This window comes from Ovis aries, chromosome X (genome assembly GCF_016772045.2).
Source record: "Ovis aries strain OAR_USU_Benz2616 breed Rambouillet chromosome X, ARS-UI_Ramb_v3.0, whole genome shotgun sequence".
Lineage (NCBI taxonomy): Eukaryota > Metazoa > Chordata > Mammalia > Artiodactyla > Bovidae > Ovis > Ovis aries.
The window spans coordinates 71,293,152-71,307,393 of record NC_056080.1 but is presented as its reverse complement, the minus strand read 5'-3'; positions in this window follow the sequence as shown (position 1 = coordinate 71,307,393).

Sequence of the window (14,242 nt, the reverse complement as noted above, 5' to 3'; positions counted from 1 at the left end):
ACTGAATTCATTGGAAGGACTGACGCTGTAGCTGAAACTCCAATACTTTGGCCACTTGATGTGAAGTACTGACTCATTAGAAAAGACCCTGATGCTGGGAAAGATTGAAGGTGGGAGGAGAAGGGGATGTTAGAGGATGAGATGGTTGGATGGCATCACCAACTCAATGGACATGTGTTTGAGCAAACTCTGGGAGTTGGTGGTGGACAAGAAAGCATGGTGTGCTGAAGTCCATGGGGTCGCAAAGAGTCAGACAGGACTGAGCGAATGAACTGAATTGATCTGAAAATAGTTTTCACCAAAAAACCCTGCGCTGTTCATATAACATTAAATATTTTGTCAACAGTAAAGTACATTTTCCAAGATAGAATATACATGTCTCAGAACTATCTAATGAGCACTAACATGTTTAACTAATCTGAGTTAGTGAGTGAGTGAAGTTGCTCAGTCGTGTCCAACTCTTTGCAACCCCGTGGACTGTAGCTCACCAGGCTCCTCCATCCATGGGATTCTCCAGGCAAGAATCCAGGAGTGGGTTGCCATTTTCATAAACATGAAAGCAAAGGTGCATATTTCATTCAATTCTAGTCATTTCAGTTATCCCTTAGACACTCCATTGATACCCTTGAAATTTTCACATACACAGAGTAAATTCTTAAGAACACTTCAAAATTTTTGCAGTAAAAGATTAAAATTAGTGATGTGAACTAAAATGCTAGAAAGGCACCCAAAACATTTGTCTTTATAAAGCTATATTTATATTTACTGCTTTTATAAAATGTTGAATTATTTAATGTTAAAATGTAGGTCTGTCTTGAAGTAGTGTAAGAAATTATATTAATAATTTTCCTAGGTGCTGGGTACTTACATTTAGAAGTTTTTGTTTCTCACTCAGTGATTACAGTTCCTTTTAATGATATTTTCTTTAATGCTGAAGTTGGATTTGAATTAATTGAAACTTGAAACACGTCTTTAAGATAGATATTTTTGGATCAGTTTGTTTGCTAAGCTGTCAAAGTTTTCTTCTGATTTTATTTTATTTTTGTATATGTTAAAGGTTTATTTTTTAAATTTAAATTTATTTATTTTAATTGTAGACCAATTACTTTACAATATTGTATTGGTTCTGCCACACATCAACATGAATCCACCACAGGCATGCACATGTTCCCCATCCTGAACCCCCTTCCCACCTCCCTCCACGTACCATCCCTCCGGGTCATCCCAGTGCACCAGCCCTAAAAATCCTGTATTGAACCTGGACTGGTGATTCATTTCTTATATGATCATATACATGTTTCAGTGACATTCCCCCAAATTGTCTTACTCTCTTCCTCTCCCACAGAGTCCAAAAGACTGTTCTATATATCTGTGTCTCTTTTTCTGTCTCGCATACAGGGTTATCATTACCATCATTCTAAATTTCATATATATGTGTTAGTGTACTGTATTGGTGTTTTTCTTTCTGGCTTACTTCATTCTGTATAATAGGCTCCAGTTTCATCCACCTCATTAGAACTGATTCACATGTATTCTTTTTAATGGCTGTGTAACACTCCATTATATATATGTACCACAGTTTTCTTATCCATTCATCGCTGATGGATATCTAGGTTGCTTCCATGTCCTGGCTATTATAAAAACAGTGCTGGATGAACATTGTGGTACACCTGTCTCTTTCAATTCTGGTATCCTTGGTGTGTATGCCCAGCAGTGGGATTGGTGGGTCATAAGGCAGACCTATTTCCAGTTTTTTAAGGAATCTCCACACTGTTCCCCATAGTGGCTGTACTAGTTTGCAGTCCCACCAACACTGTAAGAGGATTCCCTTTTCTCCACACCCTCTCCAGCATTTATTTCTTGTAGACTTTTGGATCACAGCCGTTCTGACTGGCGTGAAGTGGTATCTCACTGTGGTTTTGATTTGCATTTCTCTGATAATGAGTGATGTTGAGCATCTTTTCATGTGTTTGTTAGCTATCTGTATATCTTCTCTGGAGAAATGTCTATTTAGTTCTTTGGCCCATTTTTTGATTGGGTCGTTTATTTTTCTGGAATTGAGCTGCAGGTGTTGCTTGTATACTTTTGAGGTTAGTTGTTTGTCAGTTGCTTCATTTGCTATTATTTTCTCCCATTCTGAAGGCTGTCTTTTCACCTTGCTTATAGTTTTGTTATGCAGAAGATTTTAATTTTTGCACAGTTGTACTCATCTCAAATGCTAGTAAAGTAATGCTGAAAATTCTCCAAGCCAGGCTTCAGCTATACATGAACCATGAACTTCCTGATGTTCAAGCTGGTTTTAGAAAAGGCAGAGGAACCAGACATCAAATTGCCAACATCCGCTGGATCACTGAAAAAGCAAGAGAGTTCCAGAAAAACATCTATTTCTGCTTTATTGACTATGCCAAAGCCTTTGATTGTGTGGATCACAATAAACTGTGGAAAATTCTGAAAGAGATGGGACTACCAGACCACCTGACCTGCCTCTTGAGAAATCTGTATGCAGGTCAGGAAGCAACAGTTAGAAATGGACATGGAACAAGAGACTGGTTCCAAATAGGAAAAGGAGTACGTCAAGGCTGTATATTGTCACCCTGCTTATTTAACTTATATGCAGAGTACATCATGAGAAATGCTGGACTGGAAGAAACACAAGCTGGAATCAAATGGCCAGGAGAAATATCAATAACCTCAGATATGCAGATGACACCACCCTTATGGCAGAAAGCGAAGAACTAAAAAGCCTCTTGAGGAAAGTGGAAGAAGAGAGTGAAAAAGTTGGCTTAAAGCTCAACATTCAGAAAACGAAGATCATGGCATCTGGTCCCATCACTTCATGGGAAATAGATGGGGAAACAGTGTCAGACTTTATTTTTTTGGGCTCCAAAATCACTGCAGATGGTGACTGCAGCCATGAAATTAAAAGACGCTTACTCCTTGAAAGAAAAGTTATGACCAACCTAGATAGCATGTTCAAAAGCAGAGACATTACTTTGCCAACTAAGGTCCGTCTAGTCAAGGCTATGATTTTTCCAGTAGTCATGTATGGATGTGAGAGTTGGAGTGTGAAAAAGGCTGAGCACGGAAGAATTGATGCTTTTGAACTGTGGTGTTGGAGAAGACTGTTGAGAGTCCCTTGGACTGCACGGAGATCCAACCAGTCCATTCTGAAGGAGATCAGCCCTGGGATTTCTTTGGAAAAATGATGCTAAAGCTGAAACTCCAGTACTTTGGCCACCTCATAGAAAGAGTTGACTCATTGGAAAAGACTTTGATGCTGGGATGGATTGGGGGCAGGAGGAGAAGGGGACGACAGAGGATGAGATGCCTGGATGGCATCACTGACTCGATGGACGTGAATCTGAGTGAACTCCGGTAGTTGGTGATGGACAGGGAGGCCTGGCATGCTGTGATTCATGGGTCGCAACAAGTCAGACATGACTGAGTGACTGAACTGAACTGAGATCACATTTGTTTATTTTTCCTTTTATTTCCAATATTCTGGAAGGTGTGTCATAGATGATCTTTCTGTGATTTATGTCAGAGAGTGTTTTGCCTATGTTCTCCTCTAGGAGTTTTATAGTTTCTGGTCTTACATTTTGATCTTTAATCCACCTTGAGTTTATTTTTGTGTGTGGTGTTAGGAACTGTTCTAGTTTCATTCTTTTACAAGTGTTTGACCAGGTTTCCCAGCACTAATTGTTAAAGAGATTGTCTTTTCTCCATTGTATATTCTTGCCTCCTTTGTCAAAGATAAGGTGTCCATAGGTGGGTGGAGTTATCTCTGGGCTTTGCATTTTGCTCCATTGATCTATATTTCTGTCTTTGTGCCAGTACCATACTGTCTTGATGACTGTGGTTTTCTGGTAGAGCCTGAAGTCAGGCAGGTTGATTCCTCCAGTTCCATTCTGCTTTTTCAAGATTGCTTTGGTATTCGAGATTTTTTGTATTTCCACACAAATTGTGAAATTATTTGTTCTAGCCCTGTGAAAAATACTGTTGGTAGCTTGATAGGGATTGCATTGAATCTATAGATTGCTTTGGGTAGTATACTCATTTTCACTATATTGATTCTTCTGATCCCTGAACATGGTATATTTCTCCATCTATTAGTGTCTTCTTTGATTTCTTTCACCAGTGTTTTATAGTTTTCTATATATAAGTCTTTAGTTTCTTAGGTCGATATATTCCTAAGTATTTTATTCTTTTCGTTGCAATGGTGAATGGAATTGTATCCTTAATTTCTCTTTCTGTTTTCTCCTTGTTAGTGTATAGGAATGCAAGGGATTTCTGTGTGTTGATTTTATATCCTGCAACTTTACTATATTCATTGTTTAGCTCTAGTAACATTCTGGTGGAGTCTTTAGGGTTTTCTATGTAGAGGATCATGTCATCTGGCAAGAGTGAGTGTTTTACTTCTTCTTTTCCAATTTGGATTCCTTTTATTCTTTTTTCTGCTCTGATTGCTGTGGCCAAACTTCCAGAACTATGTTGAATAGTAGTGGTGAAAGTAGGCACCCTTGTCTTGTTCCTGACCTTGGGGGAAATGTTTTCAGTTTTTCACCATTGAGGATAATGTTTGCTGTGGGTTTGTCATATATAGCTTTTATTATGTTGAGATTTGTTCCTTCTATTCCTGCTTTCTGGAGAGTTTTTTTTTTTTTATCATAAATGGATGTTGACTTTTGTCAAAGGCTTTCTCTGCATCTGTTGCAATAATCATATGGCTTTTATTTTTCAGTTTGTTAATGTGGTGTATTACATTGATTGATTGGCAGATATTGAAGAATACTTGCATCCCTGGGATAAAGCCCTCTTGGTCATGGTGTACGTTCTTTTTAATGTGTTGTTGGATTCTGATTGCTAGAATTTTGTTAAGGATTTTTGCATTTATGTTCATCAGTGATATTGGCCCATAGTTTTCTTTGTTTGTGGCATCTTTGTCAGGTTTTGGTATTATGGTGATGGTGGCCTTATAGAATGAGTTTGCAAATTTACCTTCCTCTGCAATTTTCTGGAAGAATTTGAGTAGGATAGGTGTTAGCTCTTCTCTAAATTTTTGGTAGAATTCAGCTGTGAAGCCGTCTGGACCTGGGCTTTTGTTTGCTGGAAGATTTCTGATTACAGTTTCAATTTCTATGCTTGTGATGGGTCTGTTAAGATTTTCTATTTCTTCCTGGTTCAGTTTTGGAAAGTTGTACTCTTCCAAGAATTTGTCCATTTCTTCCACGTTGTCCATTTTATTGGCATATAATTGCTGATAGTAATCTCCTATGATCCTGTGTTGTCTGTTGTGATGTCTCCATTTTCATTTCTAATTTTATTGATTTGATTTTTCTCTCTGTTTCTTGATCAGTCTGGCTAATGGTTTGTCAATTTTATTTATCCTTTCAAAGAACCAGCTTTTGGCTCTGTTGATTTTTGCTATGGTCTCTTTTGTTTCTTTTGCATTTATTCCTGCCCGAATTTTTAAGAAATTTTTCTCTTCTACTAACACTGGGGTTCTTCATTTCTTCATTTTCTAGTTGCTTTAGGTGTAGAGTTAGGTTATTTATTTGACTTTTTTCTTGTTTCTTGAGGTATGCCTGTATTGCTATGAACTTTCCCCTTAGCACTGATTTTACGGTATCCCACTGGTTTTGGGTTACTGTGTTTTCATTTTCATTAGTTTCTATGCATATTTTGATTTCTTTTTTTTATTTCTTCTGCGTTTTGTTGGTTATTCAGCAGTGTGCTCTTCTGCTTCCATACGTTTCAATTTTTAATAGTTTTTCTCTTGTAATTGATATCTAATCTTACTGCATTTTGGTCAGAAAAGATGCTTGGAATGATTTCAATTTTTTTTTTAATTTACCAAGGATAGGTCTATGGCCCTGGATGTGATCTATCCTGGAAAAGGTTCTGTGTGTGCTTGAGAAAAATGTGAAATTCATTGTTTTGGGGTGAAATGTCCTATAGATATCAGTTAGTTCTAACTGGTCTATTGTATCATTTAAAGTTTGTGTTTCCTTGTTAATTTTCTGTTTAGTTGATCTATCCATAAGTGTGAGTGGGGTATTAAAGGCTCCCACTATTATTGTGTTATTATTAATTTCCCGTTTCATACTTGTTAGCATTTGTCTTACATATTGTGGTGCTCCTTTGTTGGGTGCATATATATTAATAATTGTTATATCTTATTCTTGGACTGATCCTTTGGTCATTATGTAGTTTCCTTCTTTGTCTCTTTTCACAGCCTTTGTTTTAAAGTCTATTTTATCTGATATGAGGATTGCTACTCCTGCTCTCTTATGGTCTCTATTTGCATGGAATATCTTTTTCCAGCCCTTCACTTTCAGTCTGTATGTGTCCCCTGTTTTGAGTGGGTCTCATGTAGACAACATATATAGGGGTCTTGTTTTTGTATCCATTCAGCCTGCCTTTGCCTTTTAGTTGGGGCATTCAACCCATTTACATTTAAGGTGATTATTGGTAAGTATTATCCTGTTGCCATTTACTTTATTATTTTGGGTTAAAGTTTATACACCCTTTTTGTGTTTTCTGTCTTCAGAAGATCCTTTAGCAATTGTTGGAGAGCTGGTTTTGTGGTGCTGAATTCTCTGAGCTTTTGCTTGTCTGTAAAGCTTTTGATTTCTCCTTCATATTTGAATGAGATCCTTGCTGGATACAGTAACCTGGGTTGTAGGTTATTTTCTTTCATCACTTTAAGTATGCCCTGCCATTCCTTCCTGGCCTGAAGAGTTTCTATAGAGAGATCAGCTGTTATCCTTATGGGAATCCCCTTGTGTGTTATTTGTTGTTTTTCCCTTGCTGCTTTTAATGTTTTTTCTTTCTGTTTGATTTTTGTTAATTTGATTAAAATGTGTCTTGGGGTGTTTTTGCCTTGTGTTTATCTTGTTTGGGACTCTCTGGGTTTCTTGGACTTAGGTGATTATTTCCTTCCACATTTTAGAGAAGTTTTCAACTATTATCTCCTCAAGTATTATCTCATAGCCTTTCTTTTTGTCTTCTTCTTCTGGGACTCTTATGATTTGAATGTTGGGGCATTTAACATTGTTCTGGAGGTCTCTGAGTTTGTCCTCATTTCTTTTAATTCATTTTTCTTTTTTCCTCTCTGATTCATTTATTTCTACCATTCTATCTTCTATTTCACTAATCCTATCTCCTGCCTGTTTTTCTACTATTTGTTCCCTCCAGAGTGTTTTTGATCTCATTTTTGCATTATTCACTATATACTGACTTTTTAAAAATTTCTTCTAGGTCCTTGTAAAACCTTTCTTGCATCTTCTCAGTCCTTATCTCCAGTCTATTTATCTGTGATTCCATTTTTATTTCAAGATTCTGGATCGTTTTCACTATCATTATTCAGAACACGTTATCAGGTATATTTCCTATCTCTTACTGTTTTGTTTGGCCTGGTGGGCATTTATCGTGTTCCTTTACCTGCTGGGTATTCCTCTGTCTCTTCATCTTGTTTATATTGCTGTGTTTGGGGTGGCCTTTCTGAATTCTGGCAGTTTGTGGAGTTCTCTTTTTTAATGGGGTTTCCTCGCTGTGGATGGGGTTCTACAGGTTGCCTGTCATGGTTTCCTGCTTAGGGAAGCTTGTGTTGGTGTTCTGGTGGGTGGAGCTGGATTTCTTCTCTCTGGAGTGCAATTAAGTGTCCAGTAATGAGTTATGAGATGTCAATGGTTTTGGAGTAACTTTGGGCAGCCTGTATATTAAAGCTCAGGGCTGTGTTCCTGTGTTGCTGGAGAATTTGTATGGTATGTCTTCCTCTGGAACTTGTTGACCCTTGGGTGGTGCTTGATTTCAGTGTAGGTATGGAGGCATTTGATGAGCTCCTGTCAATTAATGTTTCTTGGAGTCAGGAGTTCTTGGGAGTTCTCAGGGTTTGGAATTAAGCCTCCTGCTTCTGGTTTTCAGTCTTATTTTTACAGTAGCCTCAAGACTTTTCCATCTATACAGCACCATTGATAAAATGTCTAGGTTAAGGATGAAAGGTTTCTCCACAGTTAGGGACACCCAGATAGGTTCACAGAATTATATGGAGAAAAGAAGAGAGAGGAGAGAGTTAGAGGTGACCCAAATGAGATGAGGTGGAATTAAAAGAGGAGAGAGTAACCTAGCCAGTAATCACGTCCTTATGTGAGCTCCACAGTCTGGACCACTCAGAGATGTTCACGGAGTTATACAGCGAAGAGGGACGATGGAGACAGAAGTGTCCAGGAGAATAAAGGCGGGAATCAAAAGGAGAGAGACAGATCCAGCCAGTAATCAGTTCTTTAAGTGTTCTCCACCTTCTGGAACCCACAAAGATATGCACATAATTGGGTAGAGAAGAATAGGGGAAGCGAGGAGATAGAGACGACCTTGTGGAGAAGGAGAGTCCAAAGGGGGAGAGAGCAGTCAAGCCAGTAATCTCACTCCCAAGTAAAAATGGGTACTGAAGATTGGGTTCTTAAAGATACAAAATTGATAACAAATACCAAAAAGCAAATATTAAAAGTCTAGAGTAGAAGTTGGATTTTCAAAAATACAATATTAAAGAAAAGAAAAAAAAAAACTAACTCTCCAAAATTATTTATATATATGAAATTTGCTTTAAAAAATAGGGTCTCTTTTTTTCAAAGTAATAGGTTATAAAAATGAAAATTAAAGGATTAATAGAGGACTTAAAAATTAAAAGAAATTAAAAAATGATAGTAAAAATAGTAAAAGTATATCTAGGACTTTCTCTGTTATTGTCGTGGGCAGTGCAGGGTCAGTTCATTTTCGGATAGTTCCTTGTTCTGGCTTATATTTCTCAAGATCTATAGGCCCCTTCCTATGTAGTTGGTGCTAACTACAGGGTTTTAATCTATTGCACCTGTCACTTCCAAGGAGGATCCCTCTGTTTTAGCTTCTTCTGTTTGCTGATCTCTTCAGTGTCTGATTTCTGCCCTGACACAGGGGGGTGGTGGTGGACACTTTTTTAGTCTCACTTGTTCAGTCACACTGTGGGGAGGGAAGGACGCTGCAAACAAACAACACTGGCATGTGCTTGCAGTGTCTCAGACACATTGGGCCCGACCTCGCTCACAGCGCGTGTGCCCTCCCTGCCCACACTGCTCAGGCTCTAGGTTGCTCAGGCTCTAGTTTGCTCTACTGGGAACTGTCCGAGGCTGGCCCTGGGCTGCATGCAACTCCCAGGTCTAAGCCGCTTAGGTTCAGGCACTCAGGTAGTCCTCAGAGGCGCAGACTCGGTTGGGCCTGCGTTTTGTGCCCTTCCCAGGTCCAAGCAGCTCTGGTGATGAGGTGTTTGGTGAGTGCGGTCACTGCAGCTTATTGCCTCTTCCATCCCTGCCTCTTGGCTTTCTGGGTGTACAACTGGCACCCCTTCTCAGGCGGATATTGACCATCCAGAACCACAAGAAGTCTTAGTTAGCAAAGAAGCCTGCTTGCAGTTTGGTAGATAATGTCTCTCTGGGGCCGCGATTGCCCCCTTCCGGCTCTGGCTGCCTGTCACCAGAAGGGGATGGTCTGCCGTAGGCTAGCTCTGTTCAGTCCTTTGTTCTGTGAGTGGGCCTGGCGGTGTCTTAGGTTAGGGCTTTTTCACGTGGTAGCTATCCCACAGTCTGGTTTGCTAGCCCAAGTTAGTTCCTTCAGATTGCCCTCAGGGCATTCAGGCCCAGTCTTTACTCTGAGCAATGCAGCCCGCGCCTCCCTGCCCAGCCCCCGCTTGCTAGAGGCAGGTGCAGGCATCTGCGCTGCTTCTCCACTGGGGGAGTTATCCTTGGTCACATAATCTGTGGGTTTTAATTATTTATTTATTATTCCTCCCAGTTATGTTGCCCTCTGTCATTCCAAGGCTCGCCACAGACTCAGCAGTGAGAGTGTTTCCTGGTGTTTGGAAACCTCTCTCTTTTTAAGATTCCCTTCCTGGGATGGAGCTCCATCCCTACCGCTGCCTCTTTTTTGTCTTTTATATTTTTCCCTACCTTCTTTCAAAGACACTAGGCTGCTTTTCTGGGTTCCTGACGTCCTCTGCTGCCATTCAGAAGTTGTTTTGTGGACTTAACTCAGCGTTTAAATGTCTTTTTGATGAATTTGTGGTGGAGAAAGTGGTCTCCTCGCCCTTTCTTCTGCCATCTTAGGACCGCCCCCTCTTCTTCTGATTTTAATGTGTTCTTTGTTGCATGAATTGTTTTACACCTAGTAATAGATTTCTGGATTTTTTTTCATATCCAATAGTTACTTTTGGTCTGGTCTATATGAGACAAATGCAGTTATTAATAACTTGGATCAAAAATAATTTAGATTCATTCTTCCCTGTTCATTACTTAATGACATGTTTCTTGCCTGAATTATCTGGGTGATTACTTTTTTGTTTTGTAGGTTGACACACTCATTTAATATCCAGAAGAATGTTACAGAAAAAGTTTTCTATTTGCTCATGCCTTTCACACTAGAAGAAAATTACTAATAACAGTTTTAGTCAGTCTAAATAAAAACCATGTGAGATGAAACAATTAGATGAAACAAACAATAACTGTCAAAGGGAACTCTACTTTTCAACTAAATCTAGTAGCACTGTATGGATTAAAGTAGATAATAAAGTAGATATATGGTATTTCTTTTTAAATGGCAGAATACATTTATTTAAAGAGTAGGTAAGAATTTGCTATGTTTTAGCATATCATTCGGACAAGGCAATGACACCCCACTCTAGTACTCTTGCCTGGAAAATCTCATGGATGGAGGAGCCTGGAAGGCTGCAGTCCATGGGGTCACTGAGAGTCGGACACGACTGAGTGACTTCACTTTCACTTTTCACTTTCATGCATTGGAGAAGGAAATGGCAACCCATGCCAGTGTTCTTGGCTGGAGAATCCCAGGGATGGGGGAGCCTGGTGGGCTGCCGTCTATGGGGTCACACAGAGTTGGACACAACTGAAGTGACTTAGCAGCATATCATTTGTAAACTAGGAATGTAAAGGCAAATTGAAAAAGATAGTCATAGGACAATATTATCAAATTATAATGGGTTGAGATCTGGGAGATTAAGATAATCCAACAGATTATTTCCATTATTTATTGGAAAATTGTTAAGATTGCTCTTTTTTAATACACATTTATTTTAGTTGGGGGTTAATTACTTTACAATATTGTATTAGTTTTGCCATACATCAACATGAATCCACCACAGGTATACACGTGTTCCCCATCCTGAACCGCCCCTCCCTCCTCCCTCCCCATACCATCCCTCTGGGTCGTCTAAGTGTACCAGCCCCAAGCATCCAGTAACATGCATCGAGACTGGACTGGTGAATGGTTAAGATTTCTGAGTGAAATACATGAAATATACTATTTTTTTTCAATAAACATGACACTGCATTTATAATTAATGAAGTTTCAACATAGCATTAATTCTATAGGCTTTAAAAATTTTGTATACTTTAAAAGATAATTTTATGCATTAAATCTAAATTGATGTGTGGATTTTGATTTTAAAAGTTTGATTAGTTTGACAAAATTTTTACATGTACTAATTGCAATGCAACTTATCTAACTTTAAAAAAATTCCCAGTAATTATACAGGAGCACATAACAATTTTTAAAATAATATTGACTATTTCTTACTAAAAAAAGTTTATACTTTATTCAAATCTCAACTCTGAATGATATAGTAAGCCATGTAAGTGATTTCTCCACACACAGTTGCTTGGAAATCCTGGGTTCTTAAAGAACTGAAAAGTCAATATTCATCTCTAGAATCATGGCCTTTGAGTCAAACTGTCATTAATATATTCTAGTTAAGAGACATCTTGAAGAACAAGAAATCTTAAAATTGGATTCCCCATAAAGCACTTATGAAAATCTTATTCTCTAGAATGTGACCATCTACCATCACAATCCTATCTGAGTCAATAGAACTAAACTTGAATTGGTGTCATTTTATCTTTTGGTAATATAAACGGTAATAAATTCCCCTTAGACTTAATTTTTTTTAACATCTTATCACTATGAACACAGAAGGATGCCATTTTAGTAAACGAGGAAAAGGTAGAAGAAAAACTTCAGGAATTAAAAATTTGCTCATCAGGAAATGTGCCCCCTTTTTAAAAACTGTCAGGATTATAGTTTGCATATCCCTTACACAGAGATACTCTTCTTGACTAAACAGTTACTGAATTTCATATGTCTATTACAACATATTAAATATAGTTTTATACATTTCTAAAGCAGATAACCTCTCTGGCATGGTTTCTATTTCAGTATATATATTATTTACCTAGAAGAAGATGATGTCTTTTATTTTAAAATGTATTTAGGTGCTTTTAAAAGAAGCAGATTTTTCACCTTAAAAACTGTTAATTTACACTTTTACCTGCTGACACTGACTGAAAGCATTTTACTTGATAATAAATCTGGAGGACTTGCAATGAGACATTAATTATTTGGTGTTCACTGCCTGAGCAATCATTGCTTTTTAAAGGCATGGAATTAGTAAGTTCCCCAAAGCTACCCTAGAAAACTGTGGAAACCATAAAGAAAATAATTTTTGTAGAAATTATTTTGTTTGAGGAGGGCACATGTAAGGTGTAAAAAATCATTATTTTCAATCTTCTTTATTCAAATATCCATAATATGTTTGGGTTGACTACCGAATTTTATTGGAGGAAGGTGAACACTGGTAACAATTTTTTTAAAACAAATTTTAAATGTCAATGGCCATCTAATACCAGTTTTTATTTTAAAGAATCATTTTAGAAGTGACTACCCCTGGTGGTTAAGCCGGTAAAGAATCTGCCTGCAATGCAGGAGACCCAGGTTCAATTCCTGGTTTGGGAAGATCCCCTGGAAAAGGGAATGGCAATCCACTCCAGTATTCTTGCCTGAGAAATCCTGTGGACAGAGGAGCTTCATGGGCTACAGTCCTCAGGGGTCACAAAGAGTCAGACACAACTGAGTGATTAACACACACACACACACACACACACACACACACACTACATATGTATAAAATTCTTTTTTATAGCTGAAGATGTTATAATATCTTTATTATTTTTAAATTTGGGATTGAAGTCACATTCTATATAAAGATGTGCTTTTAAAAAATATTGTCCTATGATAAAATGAAATTGCTGAATAAGATAGTAGTGTGAACCATCATATCTGGAGGAGGGCATGGCAATCTACTCCAGTATTCTTGCCTGGAGAATCCCATGGAGAGAGGAGCCAGGCAGGCTGCAGGCCATAGGGTCACAAAGAGTCAGTCATGACTGAAGCAACTTAGCACACATGCACTTGAACCACATGCCACTCTCTACTGTCATTTTCATGGTGACAAATCTACCCCACTGATATCTCCAAAGCTGCACCAATGCTAAAACAAGATTCAATTTTAGGTTCTCTTGTTGAGCCGAAAGACCAGTGTGACTTGTCATACTTTATAAGGAAAACGGACTACTTATTAGAATTTTAAAGAATGGGTCAAATTCTATTACCAGTCTAGAATGTATAAAATGTAAATTTTCATAAATCATCATGAAAGTATTTGAATTTTATTTAACAGGTTTAATCAATCCATCACTTTTGATTTGGAGTCATAAGAGATAATTTTGTCAAGAGGGCCCTCTCAAGACATTTTTCTCTTGGAAAAGTCACTTATGCATTTATAGGGGTGAACATCTTGGTCATAAAGCACTGAGAGGTATATCAATATGGTATTCATTTTCTAGAATAGAAAGTTTATTTTTTTTGAAGGGTCATAAAAAGAACATGTGCAACAAAATCATATATAAAATTTTCACTTGTTCTTTTAAGGGTTAAATTTAAATAAATAGGGGTTTCTGTTGCTGTTTCAAACATTAATATAATCGATGCAGACACAATTGTGTGAAAAATTACCTTACATTTCTCCATATTAAAGCAAAGCAAAACAAAAAGTACAATGTATAGAGCTTAAAGATCACCTGATGCATTCTTAAGTTGGTTTCCAGATAGCATATATTCAAATAGTATATTTCTGCTCAAACTTAAAAAATTCAAGGAAAACTATTCCCTTAAGTACTTAGCTGACATTACAACAAACTACCCATGCTGAAAATATGTTAATAAATGAAGCAGTGGATTAGCAATACAATTTCCAATATTTATTACCTAATTTTTTTCATTATAACATATAAAATATAACTCCTAAAATGACAGCAGAACCCAAAACAAAACATTAGTATATTTCTTCTATAATGGTAAAGAA